We start from the raw sequence: 24,547 nt of genomic DNA, 5'->3' as shown, positions 1-24,547 counted from the left end.
CAAGAGTAAACTAAGCCCTTTTGCAATCCTTAAATAGTTGCGAGCATTGAATGTCATGAGAGGAAAATGGTCATTCTTTCTTGTGGATATGCCATTCAAGTTTCTTGTATTGGCTTCGAGATGTATCATATTTTAAAAATGATATCTCCAAGGGTGTTTTGGACTCATCGCAGCTAGTTGTTAGGATAGAGACCAAAGAGCATGTTTACTTGAATCTAAGTCAACATATGATTGTAACAATAATTTGTCTTATTTACAATTAAATCCTAACTGAGTCTAAACCCTAGCCTTACTTATCATATAGGATTTCATTAACTGAACTGCCTCTTGCAATTAAGTTTAGAAATTCACATGCGCATCTTAAATCTATCTTTTAAGATGAATCCCTATTATGTAGTGCAACCGAAATTGTCCATGATGCCACACAAACTAGATGCAAGTCTTTCCTGAGTTGATGATATAATGCGGGATTCCCATTCATGAAAATTCCTTCTAGTACATTTATGCAAATCATAAAGCGTGACCTAAGTATTTAAGTGCGAGTGTACATGAGTTCATCATACCTAACGTAAATACGAGTTAATTCACTCTAATGGTGTATGGGATGCAATTGACTTACATGGTATATTTATATACATTGGCAACCTAAGATGCACTTACAAAAAATTCAAACCTAATACTCGGCTTAGTACTACAACAACCTATAGATACTTAATCGATTTGTGGCAAATCATGGTCATTAATCCTTTACAACTACCTTTCCAGTTAAGCAATTTACGCAATGCAAAAGTAAGATGTCTTTATGCAATGATTATGCTTTACTATTCCATTCATTAGACATCGTAACGGTACCTAGTTTTGGAGTGTCAAATTAGTGTTTAAACCCAAAAACCCATTTGTGTTAGCGATGACATCCTTGCCCGATCCCCCTTCTGTGGTTGCAGCCTTTCTGCTTACTTGGGAGAGTTTGTGCTTCGGGGCCATTTCGGAGCTTAGAATGTTGCCCTCCTTTTATCTTGGAGCACTCCTTTGTTCCAGAGTTTCCTGTGCTTGCTTGAGTTCCGCAAACCTTCTGCCACGTAGAGGGGTAGCTGATGGAGAGATTTCAGGAATCATGAGGAGGGAGGGTAGTTGCAACCTCTTCTCAAGAGGGAAGGAAGGAGATTTCCTTGAGCCCTCTTCTCTCTCTCTCTCTCTCCCTTTCTCTCTCTCTCTCTCTCTCTCTCTCTCTCTCTCTCTCTCTCTCTCTCTCTCTCTCTCTCTCTCTCTCTCTCTCTCTCTCTCTCTCTCTCTCTCTCTCTCTCTCTCCTTCACTCTCTCTCCCTCTCTTTCTCTCCTTCACATGTTGGAAGCACAAGGGGGGGGGAAGAGGAGAATAGCGTATCCTTTCTTAAGGAGGGGGGTTTTATAGGGGGAGAAGGGTATTATTTGGGGTGTGACATGGGGCCCCCTTCCTTTGCCTCACCCAGGTGGCCAAAATGGCCCCCCTGCCAATGCAATTGGTGATTTCAAGGGTGAGAAAGAGAGATAGTGGGGGGGTTGAAGGTTGCACGCATGTGCCCCTCCTCCCCATCATCATTATCATCTACAGCTAGATCGTCTTCTTCGTCATTATGTTCATCTTCATTGTCGTCGCCTCTGGCTCCCTGTCGACTCATAGTTCATCTCTTTCCTCACGTTCGTCGACTATGAGTTCAACTCCCCCTCCCTCTGCCAACCGATGGCATTGATAGGGGGAACGTAATTAAAATATTTTTTTAAATTTGATTTTAAGGGGGGTATCATAGCCACGATGAGGTGTTACATCCTTCCCCCCTTACGGACTCGAGATGTCCTCATCTCAAAAGGAATTGGGGGTATTGTTGGTTGAGAGTACTCTTGTCAATCCAAGTGGCATCTTCTTCTAGATAGTCCTTCCACTGGATGAGGTACTCTTTGAGGGTTCTACTCCTCAATCTCTTTCCCGAATGTCTAGGATTCTATGTGGCCATAGCTCAAGAACTCCTTGGCTTGGCATTACAACTTGTTGATCATTGAGTACATGACTAGGATTGGATACATATTTCTTTATTAGGCTAACATGAAATACATTGTGAACCTTCACATTCTTGGGAAGTTGGAGTTTGTAGGCATTAGGCCCTAGGCACTTGAGGATCCTATAGGGTTCACAATACCTTGGACTCAGTTTCTTAAATTCTCCCAATGATAAGAAACTCTTCTTGGGTCGTACACAAATAAAAACCATATCTCCCTCATTGAAGAGTTGCTCTTGTCTATTTAGATCTGCATAGGCTTTCTACCTATCCTTGGCAGCTCTAATGTCTTGTCTGATGGCCTTGACCTGCTCGTCCATTTCCTCAAGCATTTTCTTGGAAGCTTCTACCCGTAACATAGGATTTGAAAAGTTCAATGGAGTACAACAATCATGCCCATACAATGCTTGAATAGGTGTCATTTGAATGCTTTGTTGGTAAGGATCATTATAGGAAAACTCTACCAATGGTAGATATTGGATCCATCTCCTGGGTTCATGACAACAATATGCTCTAAGGATATCTTCAATGACTTGATTGACCCTCTCTGTTTGGCCAACAATTTGAGGGTGATAGGCTATACTGAAATAGAGTTGAGTCCCAATGGCCTCAAATATCCCTCTCTAGAAGTGAGATGTGAAGAGGGAATCATGGTCATTAATGATCCTTCTAGGCAATCCATGGAGTCTGAATATCTCCTTGATGAATAATCTGGCAATATCTAAAGCTTTATAGTTTGTCTTGACTGGAGTGAGGTGCGCAACCTTGTTGAGCATGTCTATTATAACCATAATTGAATTGTATCCTCCTTGAACTGAAGGTAACCCAACAACAAAGTCCATGCTGATAAATTCCCACTTCATTTGGGAAATGTCAAGAGATTGCAGCTTCCCAGGCATCTTGACATGTTCTGCCTTAATGCATTGGCAAGACAAACATTCCGTGGCATATTTGAGTATGTCTCCCTTAAGCCTTTCCCAATGGTGGCTTTTTTTGACCATGTTGAGGGTCTTGACATATCTGAGATGTCCTGAAAAGGGGGAGTCATGTGCTTTCCAAAGTATTCTCTGTTTGAGTTTTTTGCTTGAGGGTATGCATAATCTTATCCTAAAATAGACAAGTCCCTCATTGATAGAAAATTCTTGATACTTGACTTTAAGTCTAGGGTTTTGGTCCTTTTCCAAAATCTCCTCCATCATCTTCATATATTCTGGGTCATGGCTAGCTTCCTCCTTAGTGAATTCAAGGATAGGGTTGCTAGGCATTGACACCATAGTTGCTAATGATTCTGCCATTGAGGGTTCCTCCATAATAAGAGAGTTGAGGAACACTTTGCAACTTAAGGCATTAGCAACTACATTCTCTTTGCCAGGAAAATACCTGATCTCAAAGTCATATTCTTGCAGAACCTCAATGACATTGCCTCATATTGAGGTCAATCTGGGTGAAGATCCATTTAAGGCTCTTATGGTCCATGACCAAAGAGAACTTGTTGCCAAGCAAATAGTGTCGCCAAAGCTTGAGAGCATGAATGATTGCTAATAGCTCCAGGTCATGGGTAGCATAATTCCTTTCATGGGTTTTTAGCTTTCTCAAAGAATATGCTATAGGATGACCTTCTTGCATTAGTACACAACCTAGTGCAAGTGAGATAGCATCCGTGACAACATCAAATTCCTTGCTTAATTCAGGGAGTTTCAGAATTGGTGCTACCACTAAGCTATGCTTGAGTTGATCAAAACTTGATTGTTCGGTGGGCGTCCACACTATGGCAACCTGCTTTTTCAACAAATTTGTGAGGGGTGCTGCGATTAAGGCATAGTCCTTAATGAAGATCATGTACCAACCTATTAATCCAAGAAAGCTACACACTTCTTTAAGAGTAGTTGGTGGAGGCCACTCTTGGACACCCTTAACCTTTGTAGGATCTACAGATATTCCTTCATTTGACACAATAAATCCAAGATATTCGATCTGCCTCTCTTGAGGAAGGCACACTTTTTCTTCTTAGCATAGAGCCTATGAGTCCTCATGGTCTCAAGGATAATGTGAACTTGGGACTCATCCTCCTCTTCCTTGGAATAAACCAAGGTGTTATCAAAGAAGACAAGTACAAAATTATTGAGATATGGTCTAAAAATGTCATCCATTAGCCTGTTAAAGGTGGTGCGGACATTTGTCAATCCAAAAAGACATTACTGTGAATTTGAAATGACCATATCTTGTATTGAATGCCGTCTTAGGAATATCCTCTTCCTTGATGCAGATCTGGTAGTATCCGGACCTCAAGTCAATATTGGAGAAGATTTTCTCTCCCTACAATCGATCAAGTAACTCATCCATCCTTCGGATAGGATATTTATTCTTGATGGTTACTTGGTTCATGCCTCTATAATCGATGCAAAGGAAAATCTACCATCCTTCTTCTTTTGGAATAAGATTGGAGCCCCCCAAGGAGAATTGTTGGGGTGTATGTACCCTTGGTCTAATAGCTGTTTGAGTTGTTCCTTTAACTCAATAGCTTCAGGAATAGACATCTTGTAGGGCCTTTTTGCAACTAGTGCAACTCTTGGTATTAGCTTAATCTCATGATCCACTTCCCTGGGTGGTGGTAATTCTGTCAATTCCTTTGGGAATACATCCACATACTCTTTTAGACATGATGGTTCTTCATTAGAGTCCTCTACCTATTCTGGTTTGTTTAGCTTGATCACATAGATGGGTAATTCTTTTCTTATTCCCTGAGCTATTTGTGTTGCCTTAGCTAGCTCGATCTTTGGTTTACTTGCTTCTCCTTGAGTTGTAACCTACTCACCCTTAAGATTCCAAAAGGAGACTTGTCCTTTCCCACAATGGATGTGAGCATCTTTGGGATTAGCCAATCCATCCTGAGTAGGCACTCACAAACTCCTAGATTCATTACCCTGAACTTAATAGATATGGGCTCGTTTTCGAGTAGGAATTCCACCTTAGCAGTTTGTCTAGTGCAAGTGATTTCTTACCCGTTTGCTAGTTCGACAAGTAAAGTAGGTGCAACTACAGTGGCTATCCCTAGCCTTATTGCACAAGCTAGTGAAATGAAAGAATGAGTGCCGCCACAGTCAATCAGGGTTTTTAATTTCTTACCTTGGTAATCCGGATTATCAAGAATTAGTGGTTTGGCCCTTGATTAACACATGCCCTCTCAATCTCAGATTCCATGGACGGGCCTTCTTCTTTGTTGATTCCCTTAGTGGAGACATTGGAAGTTTCCTTGACGATGATCTTCACCAAGTTTGGGGCATTCCCTTTTGAAGTGCCTAGGCTAATTGCAGTGAAAGCATCACAGGCTTTGGTCACTTCTTTGAGTGGGGACAAAGTTACTGATTGCATTTGCCCTCGACTTCTTCCGTTGGCCTTGACTCTATCCTTGCACCCTTTTAAATTGAGCTTTCAACATCCCTGGATTCTGGTCTTTTGTGAGACCAAGGTTTGTTATTCGGGAAATAGGTCCCACTATATCAATGCATCTTGTAAATCCAAAGGATGCATTGATTCCAATTGAGTGTTCATTGGTGGGTTCAGCCCATCACAGAACTTTGAGACTTGTTGGAGAATACTCATTGTCGGGGCGTATTTTAGCAAGGAGACAAATCTCGAGTAGTATGCCTCCAGAAGAGATTGGCCCAACTGTTTCAACTTGAAGAACTCATTCATCTTCTGAGTTCTATATGCAGGTGGCATGTACCTTCCCTGCATTACTTCTTTTAGCTTATCCCAAGTTATTGTGCTTTCAGTGATTGCTTGGTCTTTACACCATTGCTTCCACTAGAGCCTAGCTTCGGCGGTAAGCTTGAGCTTGGCAATCATAGCGTGATTTACAGGTGTTGTTCCTGTTGCACTGAAGTAATCCTCCATGGATTCAATCCATACTTTGTCATTGGCTTCAAGAGTCTTCCCTTTTTTGTAAAATTTTGGTGGTTTAACTTGTTTGAGAAGAAACTTCTTCTCTTGTACCTCTGCTGGGCTTAGTGCATACACAAGATTTTGGTTCTACGCTTGGGGTTGTATCTGGTTTTCAATTAAAGCCTTTGCTTTAAGATTGCATTTCCACATCTCTTCACAACTTATCTCAATGCGTAGATTATTTTTCATCAATACTATGTAACAAATCAAATGACATAAAATTCTTATGAGTGTGTTACTTTTGTGAGCTTTTGATTTCGTTATTTTGTAATTGAAATTGATTTTTTGAGCTTTTTCAAGCTTGCAACAAGACGTGTACTATTTAGAATTGAGAAATTTCCAAGATTGCTACATCCAAATTTTTCCAAGACATGTACATGTGAGCATGATGACGAGTGGGCCAAAACAATGAACGAGTTGTGCTTATTTTTGGGCTTTCCACATGACATGGCATATCTTACATGATTGTCCTAACATAAAGGCATATTCATGTCCCTGACATACACATGATCGTAAACTGAACAAGACATAGTTTTTCATCCATCAATCCTATGGATGTGATCAAAGTATATCCATGCAATTCTTAGATCTTCAGTCCCTATTCGCCTTACACAATTTAATAAGACCATCCCTAATGTTAGAAATTTTAAATAAGTAGCACTTCTCCTTGGCATCACCTTGTCCAAGAAAACTGCTTGCATGAAAAAATGGGAAGATATAACATTTTTGCAATAGAAGTATGTTGTCATACTAATTGCAAAACGGACCTTGTTTAGCTCTCTCTTGTGAAATGATACCTTTGAACATGTGCATTTATTAAATGGGTATTTCGAATGCAAGACACACAACATATATAGAGCTTCTACAAAAAAATGGGCTGCAAGCACAGTCTCCTTCGATGACGTTTTCTTCAGATCTAATGTCTTGATGTCAAATGGCCACTATGCCAAGCCTTCAAGTTTCAGGCATTCGAGCTTTGATACCATGTTGGAAGAGAGGGAGAGAGACAGAGTGGAGCAGAAGATGCGCCTCAACTTATTGTTGTTCTTCTTCCATTACTCTTTCATGATACTAACTGAAAGAGACTTACACACATAGGTATGACTAACCAAGACTAAGTGTGGTTAAGTCATTAACTACACCGACTTATTGAATGTCACACACATGTACAGCTATATCCAGCTAATGTTGATCACACACATAAAGATAGACTGACTGAAGAGTAACAGGAGCTTGATATTCTAACAATGTTCTCTATCACATTTCTTTTATCAACAAACAACTTTACATTTTTATTCAGTGGTGTGTCCATGGGTTTGCATTCTAGCATGCCATACTTCTCCAACATATTTTGTCCATAATGTTTTTGTATCATCCATATCCCATGAGGTGTATGCATAGCTTCAATGCCTAAGAAAAAATTCAGTTCTCCCAAGTATGTAATCTAAAATTCTTTTGCAACATAGCTTTTATGTCATGAATGTCTTGTATGCCATCACCTGTGATAACCAAATCATCTACATAGAGCACCAAAATCACATATCTTATCTCTATTTTCCTAGCAGATATGCTATGATCAGCTTTACCCACCAGCTAAAATCCAAATTTCTGCAAGTAAGAAGTAATCCTAGCATTCCAGGCTCGTGGAGCTTGCTTTAAGCCATACAATGCTTTATTCATTTTGCATAATAGTTGGGATGCACATAGCCCTCTTGCTAATCCATAGAAACCTCTTCTTCCAAATCATCATTTAAGAAAGCATTTTTAATGTCCATCTGATAAATATTCTAGCCTTTGGATGTAGCCAATGCTATAACAATCCATACAGTTGCCATCTTAACACAATATTAGTGAGTTTGGGAATCTCCCAATTCCCATTTTTTGATACTAAAAAGGTGGCACACTGATAACATGCCCATAAGTTTCTCAAAACCATATGGTGTGACCTATTATTGGAAAGCACTTGAAAATTGGAATCTATTGAGCTATAGAGTGCTCAATTTGGAGTTATAGTGTTCAAGTTATGACAAATCCAAAGATTTGACCATGTGTCCCAAACTTATGGGAAATTTCCATATTCCCCAATATGGTGTTTCTTAGCAACCAGACAAAGGGTTTCCTCATAATCAAGCCCATACTGCTGGGCATATCCTTTCACTACCAATCTAGCTTTATATCTCTCTAGTGAGCCATCAGACTTACATTTTACTTTATAGACCCACTTGCATCTAGTAGGCACTTTTCCCTCAAACAACTTCATTAGCCATAGCCTTGCACCAGTTCTCATCCTTAACTACTTCTACAAAAGATGTAGGCTCTTTGTATTTCAACACTTCTCTCATTTATGCATAATGTATCACTGAGTATCCACTGTAATTAAGCCTATCCACGGGCTTTCTTTCTCTCTTTGATCTCTACAATGGAGGTGAACTAGATTCTGCTCTCTCATGAGATGGTACATATCTCTACTTCACGTGTAACCACTGCAGGTATGCCAAACTTGCTATCAATACTCTCACTAGAGTCATATCATGAAGTCAATGGACCTATAACAACATCAAAAACCTTATCTTTTCCTATATCTCTCCCCCTCATTGACATATCCATGTTAGTGGGTGGAGACCCATGGCTGCATAGCCTACCTATCCAAGGACTTATACTACTAGATGCATCCTAAATAGATCCACTTATTGAAGAAATGCCTTGCTGTCCATTTTTAGCATGCATGCCCTATGAAGTGTCATCATATATTGTAGCCTTCTTGGTTCCATACCAAGATGCTAACTCATCAATATGACATCACAATGAGCAATATCTCTCAATGTGCAGTTGGAACAATGCACTTATATGCCTTTATTTCCTGTGAATATCTAAGCAAAACACACTTCACTACTTTAGGGTCAATTTTCTTTCATTTCTCATCCAGAACATGAACATAGGAAATACTACCAAATAATTTCAAATGTTGTAAGTTAGACTTGTAGCCATATAGCTGCTCATAAGGTGTCTTTTCATGTATTTCTGCAGCAAGTGTTCTATTCAGAATATAGATAGTTATAAGTGCTACTTCAATCCAATAAGACTAAGGTACATCCTTCTCATTTAACATGGCCTTGACTGCCTCCATGATCACCCTATTCTTTCTTTTAGCAACTCGGTTCTGTGTTGTGGACTATACCTGCAAGTCAATTGCATCTTGATCCCATGCTTTGCTAAGTATGTGTCAAACTCCTTTGAGACATACTCTCCACCACTGTCAGATCGTAAGCATGAGACATAATAGTTAAGCTCTTTTAGCATGAGCTTTAAAATCCATAAAGCTATCCAACACCTCATCTTTATGCTTTAAGATATATATCCATGTTTAGCTGCTATAGTCATATGCAAAAGTCACATAGTATCGAGACCCACCAAGTGATGCATTACGCACAGGTCCCCAAACATCTAAGTGCACAAGATGTAAAGACCTGCTACTATTCCATGTATTCCTAGAAAACGAAAACCTGGCTTGTTTCCCAAATTGACATACTAAGCATATATGTCCCAAGTCAACATAATTAGACCTTGGTAGCCCTGTAACAAGCTCCTTGTGCTGCATATTTTTCAGCTTTTGAGCATTTATATATTCAATCCATTTATGCCATATATCAATGTCTTGGATACTTGCCTCATCGTGAGCAAACATATCAAAATTCAACTCAGGTATGTTTGCATCTAGTGTAAACATTCTACCATGTCTCTAGCCTTAGCAACCAATCTACATCCTTTGCCATAATCCTCTATGAAGCAGCCATCTCTATTAAATTGTACCTACAGGTTCTGCTCAACCATCTGATCTATATATAACAGATTTTTGGTGATCAATGGTACATGCAATACATCATGAAAATTCTTTTTCTTGCCATCAAGCATAACCAAAGGAACAATCCTTGTGTGTGCTATGTCATGCTGAGAATCATCTCCAGTACATATATCACCATTAGCACCTGATTTCAACTTAGCAAACCACTCACCATGTGATGTCATGTGGTTTGAGGCACCAGAATCTATATACCAGACATCATTAGACTCTCCTTGTTGCCCTTGTTACATACATGAGTCACAGCAAAGAGTCTTGCACCAGCCTCAGGCTCTACATGACTAGAAGATGCATACTGACCTTGCTATCTACCCTTTTGATAAGTCTGCTTCTTCTTCCAACACTCTTTTGCAATGTGGCCCTGTTTGCCATAGTAATGGAAATCTTTATCCTTATTAGCATTTTCATGAGTAGACAGAGTATTCCAAGATCTCTGCCCCTAGACTGAGATCTCCCCCTTGCATGGGAGTATCCACCACCTCTACTAGTAAATCCTTGCTGACCTTGTCCATGCTGGGATGCATATTGCTGACTTTCCTTGCCACGGCTAGAACCTCTACCACGATAACCATAGCCTATTTAATTAGTGTAAACAAATGTATCTTTGCTTTTAGAGCTACTTAAGCTCGTAGCCAAACCCAATTTCATTTCTTCATGGATAAGCAAGGATACAAGTTCATTAAAGTTAGACATTTTAGGCTTGATTGAAATTGATGTATCGAAGGACTTATATTTAGGCCCTAGACCATTCACGATCATAGCCACCAAATCCTCATCATCTGTCACCTCAGTCGCAACAGATGCTAGCTGATTAGCAATAGTCTTTATCTCAGTCACATAGTCCTAAATGGACTGTCCTTTCTTGTCCATCGTGTTAAACTTATGCTTTAGCTATATTTTTTTGGCACTAGTGGTAGTTGTTGAGATATCGAGCTCCACTCTGATATGCCAGGGTGACCGTTGTGCATTTATGTCACCGACTTGTCAGTTGCAGATGCGGTTGGTACACCGCTCATGAATAATAGCTAGATGAAAGCTATCCTTATCTACTCTAGTTCGTGGCTCAGTTAGTATACCACCTTAGTTAGTTGAGTTTGGTTTGAGACCCATATATAGGGTTCTTCTATTTCTATGTACTTGAGTTCTTTTGGCTTACACAACTAAGAAGAGGAAAACTGTTTTCAGCCTCCACCCTTGTGTGTATTCCCCCATTGTGCAAGCAAGAAAGCTACAAGTGAGACTCTTTCCTTCTCTCCCACAATCTTGACATGGTATCAGAGCCTTGTTCGTGGTAAGGAGCTCAAGAAAGCAAGCCAAGCTCGCGGTGTTCTGGCAAGAGGAGCAGTGTTGCTTTCATTTTCTGTTTTGGGAGCAGATCTCTGCAGGTAGCACAGCCGAAAATTGCAAGAGTGCATTGTCTCAGGTTGAGACGCCCTTTGCGGTGAAGCAAGAGGGCAGTATATGCTGCGGGTGAGGGCTTTAGCCCACGGCGACCCTGTTTTTTTTTATTTGAGGCCATTTCGGGGCCTGTTTTGGAGGCGAAAGTTTTCTGCACGCACTTAGGAAAAGGCCCAGTTTTATGCTGTGCAGCCACTGTTCTACAGGTCGGTGAAAAGTTACTGTAGAAATTGCATCGTATGCCTGTGTGTAGAGACATTGGGAGTTACAAAATCATCCTTGTTGCGTGTTGATGCAAAATCGTCACGAGGAAGTGACTATGTGGTTAAATACCACTTTCGTCACTTTTGCAGATTTGCCCTTGTGAGGCTGAAGCTGTATTCTCTGCAGTGACAGAATTTTTTGTAGTATTCTATAATGGTGTCTGATTCTCTTTCACAGATTGTAACTGAAAATCTTGACAAGAACAACTTCCAAGTATGGAAGTTTAGAATGACGAATTTCCTTATGGGAAAAGGATATTGGGAATTTGTTGCAGGAAATGAAGAAGAACCAGTTCTTCCTGATGTTCCCAATCAACAGCAAATGCAGGCATTCAAAGCATGGCATGAGAGAGCCAGAAAAGTTATGTACTGGCTGTCTATCAGTATTTCAAACTCTATGATTGTGCATATTCAGGATGCAAGTACGCCAAAGGAGGCATGGGATACTTTGTCAAAAATGTATAGCACAAATATGCAAGCCAGGAAAATGCAGCTCAAGCAAGAGTTGCATAATGTGCAAAGAGAAAATATGAGCATCAATGACTACCACATGAAGGTGAAGAAGATTGCATATGCACTTGCTTCCATTGGGTCGCCAGTGGAAGATGATGATTTAGTTTCTGTGACCTTGAATGGTCTAGGAAAGGATTATGCACAGTTCCGAACATCCATTTCCGTCCGTGAAAGATTTCCTGATTTTGAGGAGTTGATTGCTCTTCTAATTTCTGAGGAGCAGAGAAATGGTGGTGCATCTTCTTCAGGAGGAACTTCAAAAGAAGTTGTCTTCTACTCAAATGTTGGAAGAGGTAGAGGCAGAGGTAGAGGAGGCCGATTTGGAGGCCGTGCTAGAAATCAGAATATGCAGCAAACTCAAGAAAACCAGTCTTATGGAGGAGGACGTGGTAACTCTAGAGGCAGGGGGAGCCAAAGAGGTCGTGGTGGATGGCAAAGAGGCCAAAATGCAAATAGCAATGTTGAATGCTACTACTGTGGTAAAATGGGCCATATGGCTAAAGACTGCTATAAAAAACAGAATGACATCATGAATGGGAAATTGCAACAAGGGAATTATGCATCTTCTAGTAGACATGGTGATGACAGAAATGAGCATTTGTTTATGGTGCATCACATGAACAATTCTGTGACAAGTGCAGAAGAAAGCAACGATGTATGGTATGTTGACTCAGGTGCATCAAACCACATGACAGGTCATGCAGAATGGATGGAGGATGCAAGGAAAATGGAAAAACCAGGATTTGTGGAGATTGGTGATGATACTGCACATCCTATTGTGCAGATTGGAAAAATTCCTTTGTCTATGCAGGATGGGAAAAAGAAATACCTGTCCGATGTATTTCATGTCCCGAATATCACCAAGAATCTAGTTTCTGTTGGTCAAATGGTTGAATAGGGCTTGTAGGTCAGATTTAATCCTCATGGATGCTTTGTTGAGGATATGAAAAATAAAGGTCGCTTGATAGCAAAAGGAAAGAAGAAGGGCAGAATGTTTACGTTGGATGTAGACATGCCTGAATTGAGTGCAGCGATGTTTGCACATGGGACCGGTGTAGTTGCAGATATTGATATCTGGCATGAACGCATTGGTCATGTTAATGTACAGTGACTTGGATCAATGCAGGCCCAAAATATTGTTGCAGGATTGCCTAAATTCAAGGTTGCAGAAATGCATAAGGTATGTGAACCCTGTCAATTTGGAAAACATGCAAGGAAACCATTTCCTAGACATGTTCAAGAGAGTAAGAAGCCATTGGAATTAATCCACTTTGATGTGTGGACTACTAAAGCTGCATCTCTTGGAGGCTGTCATTATTTTGTCACTTTTATTGATGACTATAGCAGAAAAGTTTGGGTGTATTTTATGAAAAAGAAAAGTGAAGTTTTTGGGCATTTCAAAACTCTTAAAGCTATGGTTGAAAAAGAAACAGGCCTGCAAATAAAATGCCTAAGGTCAGATGGAGGGGGAGAGTACCTCTCAAATGAGTTTGCAAGGTTCTTGCAGGAGCATGGCATAAAGCAGCAATATTCATGTAGTCATACCCCACAACAAAATGGAATTGCAGAAAGGAAAACAGGCATATTGGAGAGGTATCTCGTGCCATGCTCAACGAAAAAGACTTGCCATATTTTTATTGGGCTGAAGCAGTTGCTACAGCAGTCTACATAATGAACAGGACTCCCACTGCAGCAATACATGGGATGACTCCAGAGGAGAGGTATACTGGTAGGAAACCATATATTTCTCATTTGAAGATTTTTGGTTGCTTTGCCTATGTTCATGTGCCAGATGAGTTGAGATCCAAGTTGGATCCAAAAGCTGAGAAGTGCATCTTTATTGGTTACTCTCTGCAGAGCAGAAAGGGTATAGATGCTATAACCCTTCTACACGTAAGTTTACAGTGAGCAGAGATGTTGTTTTTGATGAGATGAGTAGCTGGTATAAACCAGTAAATGTGATTGATGATGTAGATGCACAAAATGGTAATGCTGCACAGAATTCACAGCAGCAGTCACAAAATATTAGTGGACTTGGAGTGTCCTCTAGCAGTGGTTCATATTCTTTGCCATGGACAGGCAGATTGAGATCAGGAGAATCTCCTCAAAACAATGCAGATAGTGGTATGCAGGCTTCACGAAAAGGAAAAGAGAAGGTAGATCAGCCCATGTTTGATGTGAATGCAGGTCACTCTTATGTGGATGGTGAATCCAGTGGCTCAGAACAGAGCATTGATGATGAGTTGGGTATTCCTTCTATTGTTACACCTGGAGTAAGGAAGACCAGGGATGTTTTGAGAGCACCTGGGAGTGAACCTACTTTGCACAGGTCTACTAGAGCTAGGTATCCTGTGGATAGGCTGAAATATGATGGATTTACAGCCATTCACTATGCATATATGGTCAAAGTGATACAGGAACCAGAACCCACTTCTTTTGAGCAAGCCATGGGAAAAGAAAAATGGGAGAAAGCCATGGATGAAGTAATGGATGCCTTAGAAGAAAATGCTACATGGGAATTGGTACCTTTGCCTAAAGGTAAGAATGCAATTGGCTGTAAGTGGGTTTATAAGGTGAAGCACAATGCAGATGGTTCTGTGAACAGATACAAGGCAAGATTAGTAGTCAAGGGGTATGCACAAACATATGGCATTGACTATGAAGAAACATTCAGTCCGGTTGCAAGGATGGCAACCATAAGAGCAGTCATTGCTATGGCTGCATCAAAGGGATGGTCTTTACATCAGATGGATGTAAAGAATGCCTTCTTGCATGGTGATTTGCAAGAAGAGATCTATATGGAGCAGCCACCAGGTTATGTGCATGATATTCATCTTGAGTTTGTTTGCAGGTTGAAGAAAGCTTTGTATGGCTTGAAGCAAGCACCTAGAGCATGGTCTGACAAGATAGGACAGTATCTTGTCACTATTGGCTTTCAGATTTCCAAGGCAGATTTCTCACTTTATGTGAGAAAAATAGAGAAAGGTATTATGATGCTTGTCATTTATGTTGATGATTTGATTATCACAGGTGATAATGATAAAGATATCCTTCATGTGAAAATGCTATTGAAGCAGAAGTTTGAGATGAAGGATTTGGGAGAGCTGCGTTATTTCTTGGGCATTGAGGTGATTAGATCACCAAGTGGGATACAGCTCTTGCAGAGGCAGTATGGATTGGACATGCTGTCCAAATATGGGATGACAGGCTGTAAGCCTATTTCAGTTCCTTTGGAGCAGAATGTGAAGTTGAGCGCAGATGTAGGTGAGCTTTTGGAAGACCCTACTATGTACAGACGCATAGTAGGAATTTTGATTTATATGACTATTACCAGGCCATATTTGAGCTATGCTGTTGGATTGGTAAGTCAGTTTATGCAGGCTCCAAGGAAACCGCATTTAGATGCGGCTAGATGCATACTCAGGTATGTGAAGTCCACATTGCAGTATGGACTATTTTATGAGACTGGGGTTCAGATACAGTTGCATGGATACACTGATGCTGATTGGGCTGGTAGTATTTCTGATAGACGATCTACCAGTGGGTATGTGTTCTCTTTTGGGAGTGCTGCAGTCACTTGGAGCAGCAAGAAGCAGCCTACAGTTGCCTTGTCGAGCACAGAGGCTGAGTACAGGGGTGCAGCAATGGCTGCATGTGAGGTAGCTTGGTTGCATAAGCTACTTTATGATATGCATCAGCCTACAGATGGGCCAGTTGTCATTTATTGTGACAACATGAGTAGTATACACTTGGAAAATAACCCAGTCTATCATGCTAGAACAAAGCACATTGAGGTGCATTATCACTATGTGCGGGAGAGGGTTTTACTAGGTCTTATTGATCTAGTTTATGTCAACACAGAGGATCAAGTAGCTGACATATTCATGGTGCGCAGATCGGTCGCAGGTAGCTCACGTAGTGAATTCCCAAAGGTCCCCAAGAACAAAGCACTCTACTTTTTAGCACAAAAACCAATGTAAAAACAAGCACGACATGAGACAAGAGACAAATTGGGTTGAATCTCCCCCATGCCTTGTGTGAGCGCTTCACAAAGCATGTATTTAATGTATATTTCCAATCTTTATGCTCAAAAATAGCCCAAATACAAAAATATGACAAGCTTTTAGCTTTTGAGTTTGCTTTCTACCAAAAATAGGAAAATAAAGCTAATGGACGGTGCCCATAGTGTCTGGCACGCCCAATCTCAATGTCCAAATAGAAATAACATATCCAGGCGCATAAGCGCATACAAAATAATAATAAATAATCGATGTCTCTATAGACATAATCAAAATATAGGCGTGACGCCTATCAAAATATAGTCCAAAGGTCAGAAACCCGCTAGACTCCAATGCTTTCCTCCGCCACTGCTGCTATCTCTACACATCAACTGAAGCATTCACAATCGTTAGTAAAATAACACAATTAAACCGACAAAAGTGAATACCTAGCAGTCTTCAGCTACATAAATAAATCAACTGGTTAGAAATAAATCCTAACCTTAATTTATTACGAGTGCGCACTCTAAACTCATAAACATTTATTAATTTAATATGCATTTTGCGGAATCACCCGCTATGGAATCACCCATGTACACACTAAATTAATGAAACGCCCGAAAAGGACAGGCGTCCCCATCAACTTCTCGCACAAAGAATCCTCTTTGCGTATGAGCCCCGGTCATCTAAGTTTACGGAATCCACCGTAAAACCTCACGGAATCCACCGTGGAATATGCCTCCTGGCATCATACCCCCGGGGTGGGATAGCAATTGACCTCAATTGCTATTAGCTCAATGTGGAGCTAACAGAGTGGGGAAAGCATTTAGGTCTCTAGCGTGCATCCATTGTGCTTCTTCTACAGGATGGTTCTTAAATTTCACGAGATATCTAGAGTACCTTCGGCCAGTTCTAGTGGTCATGTAGTCAGTGTCTATAATGGCTTCTGGTCCAAGTATTTCAGTCTCTTCTTCTAGTAAAGGTGGGTTTTCATAGACAGGGTGGATAGGTAATTGTCCTCTAAATGGTCTCAATAAACTAATATGAAAGGTATTATGAATTTTCCAATGAGATGGCAATTCTAACTTGAATGCATTGTCATTAATCTTATGAATGATTCTAAATGGTCCGTAGAATCTAGGGGCTAATTTGACAACTGGATGTCTATCTACACTTTGCAGTCTACGCTTTTCTATTCTAAGCCAAACATAATCATCAACTTTGAAATTCATGGCTTGTCTTTTCTTGTTGGCTTGTTTGGTATATGATTGTTGGGCTTTAGCAATCATATCCTTTACCTCATCAAAAATAGTGTTATGCATAACAGCAATATCATCGGCACTTTGTATTCTATTAGATAAAGATGCAACAGGTGTAGATAATCTATGTCCATAAATAACTTCAAAAGGTGCTTTCTTTGTAGATGTGTGCGGTGTATTATTGTAAGCAAACTGTAATAAATGTAAGTGAGTATCCCATGTCTGAGGTTTAGAGATAGTGTATGCACGTAAAAGATCTAAAATAGTGCTATTTGTGGCTTCTGTTTGTCCATTTGTTTCTGGATGAAATGCAGATGAAAAATCAATCTTTGTGCCTAGATTTGCAAACAGTGTAATCCAGAAATTATTACAAAATCTAGAATCTCTATCTGAAATAATCACTTTCGGCAATCCATGGTTAGTAAAAATAGTTTTCAAAAATAACTGTGCTGCTTGTGATGCTGTTAAAGTTTTCTTACATGCAATGAAATATGCTTGCTTACTAAATCTATCTACAATTGTCCAAATCATGTCATGGTTAGATTTAGTATTTGGTAAGCCAGTAATGAAATCCATAGATATATGTTCCCAAGGTTTAGATGGAATAGATAAAGGCATTAATAACCCATACTGTTTACCATGATGTCTTTTTATTCTTTGACAAATCAAACATTCAAAAACAAAATTAGACACATCTGCATCCATATGCGGCCAATAAAAATCTTCAGTTAACATGCGTAATGTAGAAATGATACCTCTATGACCTTGATATGGGGGACAATGAATTTCATTTAAAACAAAAGATCGGAATGGAATAGTAACACACAGTCTCTTTTCAAAGAACATGAATCCATCATTATATGACAATGAATCAACAGGAATGAAATTATTTTGAACTAATTTTTGCCAATCAGAATGAAAAGTAATATCCTGGTGATATGTGTCTTTCATAGCAATCAAAGAATCAAAAGATATGATAGAAATGTTATGAATTGCAGGTCTTCTACTTAATGCATCGGCAACTACATTTTCTTTTCCAGGTTGGTATTGAATGATAGGATGGAAACTTTGAATGAATGAAGCCCATTTGATATGGCGGTCAGAAATTTGGGGCTGGCTAAGTAGATGTCTAATGCTTTGCTGGTCGGTCTTTATCATGAATTTTGAACCCATTAAATAATGCTTCCATTGTTTCAATGCTTGTACAACTGCTAAGAGTTCCTTGTCATAGGTGGAATATTTGAGCTCAGAGGGTTTCAGCTTAGAACTAGAATATGCTATTGGATGGTTATCTTGCATTAACACAGCTCCTATTCCTGATCCGCTAGCATCAGTCACAACTAAAAAGAATGGTCTGTTAAAGTCAGGCAATTGTAGGACAGGGGCATTGGTCAATGCACGTTTAAGTAAATCAAAGGATTTCTGCTGGTTTTCAGTCCATTGATAAACAATGCCTTTCTTAAGAAGTTTGGTCAGTGGTAAAGCAAGTAATGAGAAATTACGTACAAACTTCCTATAGAAACTAGCAAGACCAAGGAATGAGCGTAATTCATGTACATTTTTAGGAATAGGCCAATGCAATATTGCGTCAATTTTCTTAGGATCAACTTTTATTCCTTCTTTTGATACAATATGACCTAGATATTCTATTTCTGTCTTAAAGAATTCACTCTTGTCAGGATTTGCAAACAATTGATTTTCTTTCAGTAATTGAAAAACTAATGATAAATGCTCATAATGCTCTTTTTCACTTTGACTGAACACTAAAATATCATCAAAGAAAACAATCACACAATACTGATATTTTAGAAAAATACGGTTCATCATTCTACTGAAAGTAGCAGGTGCATTAGTTAATCCGAATGGCATAACTAAGAATTCGTAATGGCCAAACTGTGTCCTGAATGCAGTCTTAAATATGTCGGATCTATCTAGCCTCACCTGATGATATCCAGATTTAAGGTCAATTTTACTAAATATAGAAGATCCTTGCAGTTTGTCCATGAGGTCATCAACTCTAGGTATAGGATACCTATTCTTTACAGTGATCTTGTTTAATGCTCGGTAGTCAATACACATCCGATAAGTATTATTCTTTTTCTTGACTAGGAGCACAGGTGCACCAAATGGGGAACTGCTAGGTCGAATTAAACCTCTATTTAATAATTCTTCTACTTGACTCTGGATTTCTTTTTGCTCTATTTGATTGTGCCTATATGGGGCTTTGCAAGGTGGTTGTGTGCCAGGTATTAGGTCAATCTTATGGTCTTCTGGACGTGATGGAGGTAAACCTGGTGGTAGGTCTTCTGCAAAACAGTCCTTAAAATATGCAAGAAATTCGTTATGCCTAGGGTGCATATGAGTTTCTTTTGCGTGCAATTCATTCACCCAAATGAGATATGATTTAGTGTTCTTGCATAGTGCACGTTTTGCTTGAGTATGCGAAAGCAATGGAAACATATGAGATGCATGCATACCAAATAAGGTAATAGATTTTCCTTGAAAATTTATATTCATTGTGTGCGTGGAATAATCTATATTAGGATTATGTTGGTGTCTCCATGGCATTCCTAGAATAATGTCGCTAGACTGTAATGGGACAACTAAGAAATTTCTTCTTTCAATATATGGACCAATTTGAATTTCTAAATTTTGAACTTCTTGTGTGCCATTGTACCTAGTGCCTAAAAATGCAGCTTTTATGCGATAGTGCGTAGGTACTGTATGTAATTTCAATTCCTTTACCAATTTTGCTGAAATAAAGTCATGCGTACTACCGTCATCATGCAATACAGTTCTTTCTTTTCCATGCACCATACATTTCATAGTCAACAATGAATGTAAAGTAGGCATACCTGGTAAAGTGTCGGAAGTAGTAGTAGGATCATCTTCTTCTTCAGTGAAATCCGGCATATCCTCATGCTCTTCTTCGTCCATAGCTCCAAGGTAATTGATATGTGCTGATGGCTTCTTTGAATGACAATTTGCTGCGAGATGGCCTGGCTGGTGACACTTGTAACATACGATGGGCTTGGCTTTGGTCACATTATTTGCAATGGCTGGGAGTCTGGGTATATTTGGATTTGCTTGTTGGATAGGCTTAGGATTTGGATTGACAGTGGATGGTAATGCCTGCAGGTGGTTTAGGCCAATTCTTGCGGAAAGATGGTGATGAGAAACGACATGGATTAAACCTTCTGAAATTGGAATTGAATTGTTTAGATCCATAATTACCGTTTGCTTGGAATGGCTGTGGTCGTCGATCTCTTCCATGTAACTTATCTTCAGTGTCGTGAGCTAAGGAGATGGCGTCTTCAAGGGTAGCAAGCTTGAACATATTCACCTCAGCGTAGTAATGTCCAAGAAGTCCAGACATATACTTCCGCTTATGGGTCGTCTCTGGTACGTCTTCAAGCATGCGTAGCTGTAAGAGTGCATTCCAAAAACGCTCTGTATACTGTGGAATAGGCTCACGATCGCGTTGTTGAAGTAAATCCCATTGCTTGATAGCCTTCTCATGAAATTGCAGTGAAAGGAAATTTTGCATGAACTTCTTCTTGAAATCTTCCCATGTAGCAGGACATTCTATGCTCTTGCGGACGACAGTCCACCAAAGTGATGCTCTATCTATCAGATGATTAGTAACACACTTGATTTTATCTTTCTCAGGATAAGTTTCCTCATGGAAATAGTCATCAAACTGGCTAATGAATGATAAAACAGTCTTTCCTTCTCTTATGCCATTGAAAGTGCGAAACTTGAAACTTCGTTTACTTATCTTGGATTCCTTGCGAATGGTTTGTGCTTCAAGAGTGGCGTCGATGGTACGGCGAATCAGAAATTCAGCTTGGGGTTCTTCTTTATCAGTGGACGCTCCTTGTAGCTTTGTCAATTGCGCTTGCAAGGCTTGCCTAGCTCTTCGCTCTTCGTCCAATTGCAACATGATAAGATCCAGCTTTTGTTCCATGGTAGGCTCGGGTAGGTCGTCTTCAGCCATAGGATCATCCATATGTGGGGTAGTCATCCTGTAAAACTCAACAAACCTTTCTCACTCAAAATCAGTTAGCGGGATGAGCGTAGCTCAAATTTGGGGTTACAAGGCTATGTATTTTTGGGTATTTTCTTCTTCAATTTTCAGAAATTCTGAAATATTTCTGTCTCCGTTTGCTGAAAGTACTTCAACGAACTTGTAGATAGGTAAAACAGCTTGCTACGAACAACTTTCCAGTTCTGAGTTTTTGCAAACGAACAAGTCTTCTAGGAGTTTCGAGCGTTAGTCAGTTCTGATTTAGTCTGACTTGCAAAGTTGCAGACTTAACAGACTTGCAGGGTTGTTGACTTGCTGGACTTAGCCGATTTGCAGAACTTGCAGGACTTGATTAGTGTCGACTTGCGAAACTTGACTTCTGGAGTGCGTGACCGAGAGTTTGCAGACTTGTCTGCCCAGTAGAACTTGCAGAGTATAGTAGGACTTAAGCTTAATTAGTTAAGCTTAAGCTAATAAGCTTAAGTAAGTCAGTAAGTCCGCCGTTTTTCTGATCGTTGGGGGCAGGGGGCCGTTTTTTCTTCGCGCGATTTTCGGGGCTTCTCTTGTTGATCACGATTTGAAGATTATGAAGCTAATAAGCTTCTTAAGCTTAAAACTAAGCTTTTTAATGAAGTAGATTAGAGATTTCTCACTGTTTTATCACGACTTGTTCATGAAGATGAGGGAGTGGTCCTCCGCCGACAGAGAGTGGTCCTTCGCGATCTGACAGTGGAAATAGGGGTTCTTGATCGCCAGAAGTCTGCCTGTATCGACGGTTCGCGACGAGATTGACTGTAGAGGTCGTTTGTTCCTGGAGCTCCGCCTTCGCCCGAGATTGGTAGCGATTGGAAGCCCTTGATCTCTGCTTCGCTCTGATACCACTGGTGCGCAGATCGGTCGCAGGTAGCTCACGTAGTGAATTCCCAAAGGTCCCCAAGAACAAAGCACTCTACTTTTTAGCACAAAAACCAATGTAAAAACAAGCACGACATGAGACAAGAGACAAATTGGGTTGAATCTCCCCCATGCCTTGTGTGAGCGCTTCACAAAGCATGTATTTAATGTATATTTCCAATCTTTATGCTCAAAAATAGCCCAAATACAAAAATATGACAAGCTTTTAGCTTTTGAGTTTGCTTTCTACCAAAAATAGGAAAATAAAGCTAATGGACGGTGCCCATAGTGTCTGGCATGCCCAATCTCAATGTCCAAATAGAAATAACATATCCAGGCGCATAAGCGCATACAAAATAATAATAAATAATCGATGTCTCTATAGACATAATCAAAATATAGGCGTGACGCCTATCAAAATATAGTCCAAAGGTCGGAAACCCGCTAGACTCCAATGCTTTCCTCCACCACTGCTGCTATCTCTACACATCAACTGAAGCATTCACAATCGTTAGTAAAATAACACAATTAAACCGACAAAAGTGAATACCTAGCAGTCTTCAGCTACATAAATAAATCAACTGGTTAGAAATAAATCCTAACCTTAATTTATTACGAGTGCGCACTCTAAACTCATAAACGTTTATTAATTTAATATGCATTTTGCGGAATCACCCGCTATGGAATCACCCATGTACACACTAAATTAATGAAACGCCCGAAAAGGACAGGCGTCCCCATCAACTTCTCGCACAAAGAATCCTCTTTGCGTATGAGCCCCGGTCATCTAAGTTTACGGAATCCACCGTAAAACCTCACGGAATCCACCGTGGAATATGCCTCCTGGCATCAATTCACGAAGGCATTGGGCGCAGAGAAGCTGCGCAAGTTTAGAGACCTGCTTGGTGTGCAGGAATTGGGATTGAGCTCGAGGGGGAGTGTTGAGATATCGAGCTCCACTCATGATATGTCAGGGTGACCGTTGTGCATTTATGTCACTAACTTATCAGTTGCAGATGTGGTTGGTACACCGCTCATGAATAATAGCTAGATGACAGCTATCCTTATCTACTCTAGTTTGTGGCTCAGTTAGTATACCACCTTAGTTAGTTGAGTTTGGTTTGAGACCCATATATAGGGTTCTTCTATTTCTATGTACTTGAGTTCTTTTAGCTTACACAACTAAGAAGAGGAAAACAGTTTTCAGCCTCCACCCTTGTGTGTATTCCCCCATTGTGCAAGCAAGAAAGCTACAAGTGAGACTCTTTCCTTCTCTCCCACAATCTTGACAGTAGTACCATAGTATCTCATCAGAATATCCCATGCATCCTTTGGTGAGTTGCAATTCATTATTTTCATAACCATAGCATAAAAAATACATAGGGATACCCAATGCAGTACCCTACAAGCTCTCTCAGTCCATGCTTGATGTGCCCTAAGTTGATCAGGAATTGCATTCTTGTCAGGGAGTTTGGGCTTAGCCTTTGCACCTGTAACCAAGTCCTAGTAGCCCTTACCAATGAGAATGTTCTCCATCCTAAACTTCCAAATAGCATAGTTATTGTTGTCCAATTTTTCACCCACTATTTGAGTTATGTTATCAGTTCTTTCAACATTTGCCATGTTTGCAACTCTATGCATTCAATGTAGTATACAACCTGTAAATGTCTGACTCTCTATAGTTCAAGATTAGACTCTTTGCAGTTTCAAGATTAGATTCCTTGCAATTTCAAGATCAGACTCCCTACAGTTTCAGGATTAGACTCCCTGTAGTTTTGGGATAGTTTTCTTACAGTTTTAGGAACACTTTTCATGTAGTTTTAGGAACAGTTTTCCTGCAGTTTTAGAAACAGCTTTCCTACAATTTCAAGAACAGTTTTCCTACAAGTTCAAAAATAGGCTATGAGTAAGAAGCAATAAAAACACAATCAAATGAGCACAAACCAAGCTCAAATTAGCTCAAAACATTCTATGGAAATGGTAAAACATCTAGACATGATATCATGTTCATGTAGGTTTTATCTCTCGCATATCTCGTATGCAACCAAGCTATGTAACAATAGATAGACAAGCAATCTGTAATGACCAGTGGTCAATTCCCTATGCAAGCTAAGGTATTCTCAGCCCATAAAATCCTCAAGACATCATAGGCATGTCCCATTACATGAGAGATTCAATCCATGATCAGACAAGCATCAATGCTTACGCCGTATGCAAGTAGCAGTGCCAAATATTCTTTGCAAAGGCTATTTACGGCTAGTCCATTATAACCAAAAATATTTCAATCCAAATCAAAGCATTTAATGCTCATTTACATCCACAAAACATCTTACATTCATGGACCAATATCCAAGCATT

The sequence above is a fragment of the Lygodium microphyllum genome, chromosome 15 (genome assembly GCF_053477565.2).
Source record: "Lygodium microphyllum isolate KBCC chromosome 15, Lygodium_microphyllum_v1.1.10, whole genome shotgun sequence".
In the NCBI taxonomy this organism is placed as follows: Eukaryota; Viridiplantae; Streptophyta; class Polypodiopsida; order Schizaeales; family Lygodiaceae; genus Lygodium; species Lygodium microphyllum.
This window is presented reverse-complemented; position numbering follows the sequence as displayed.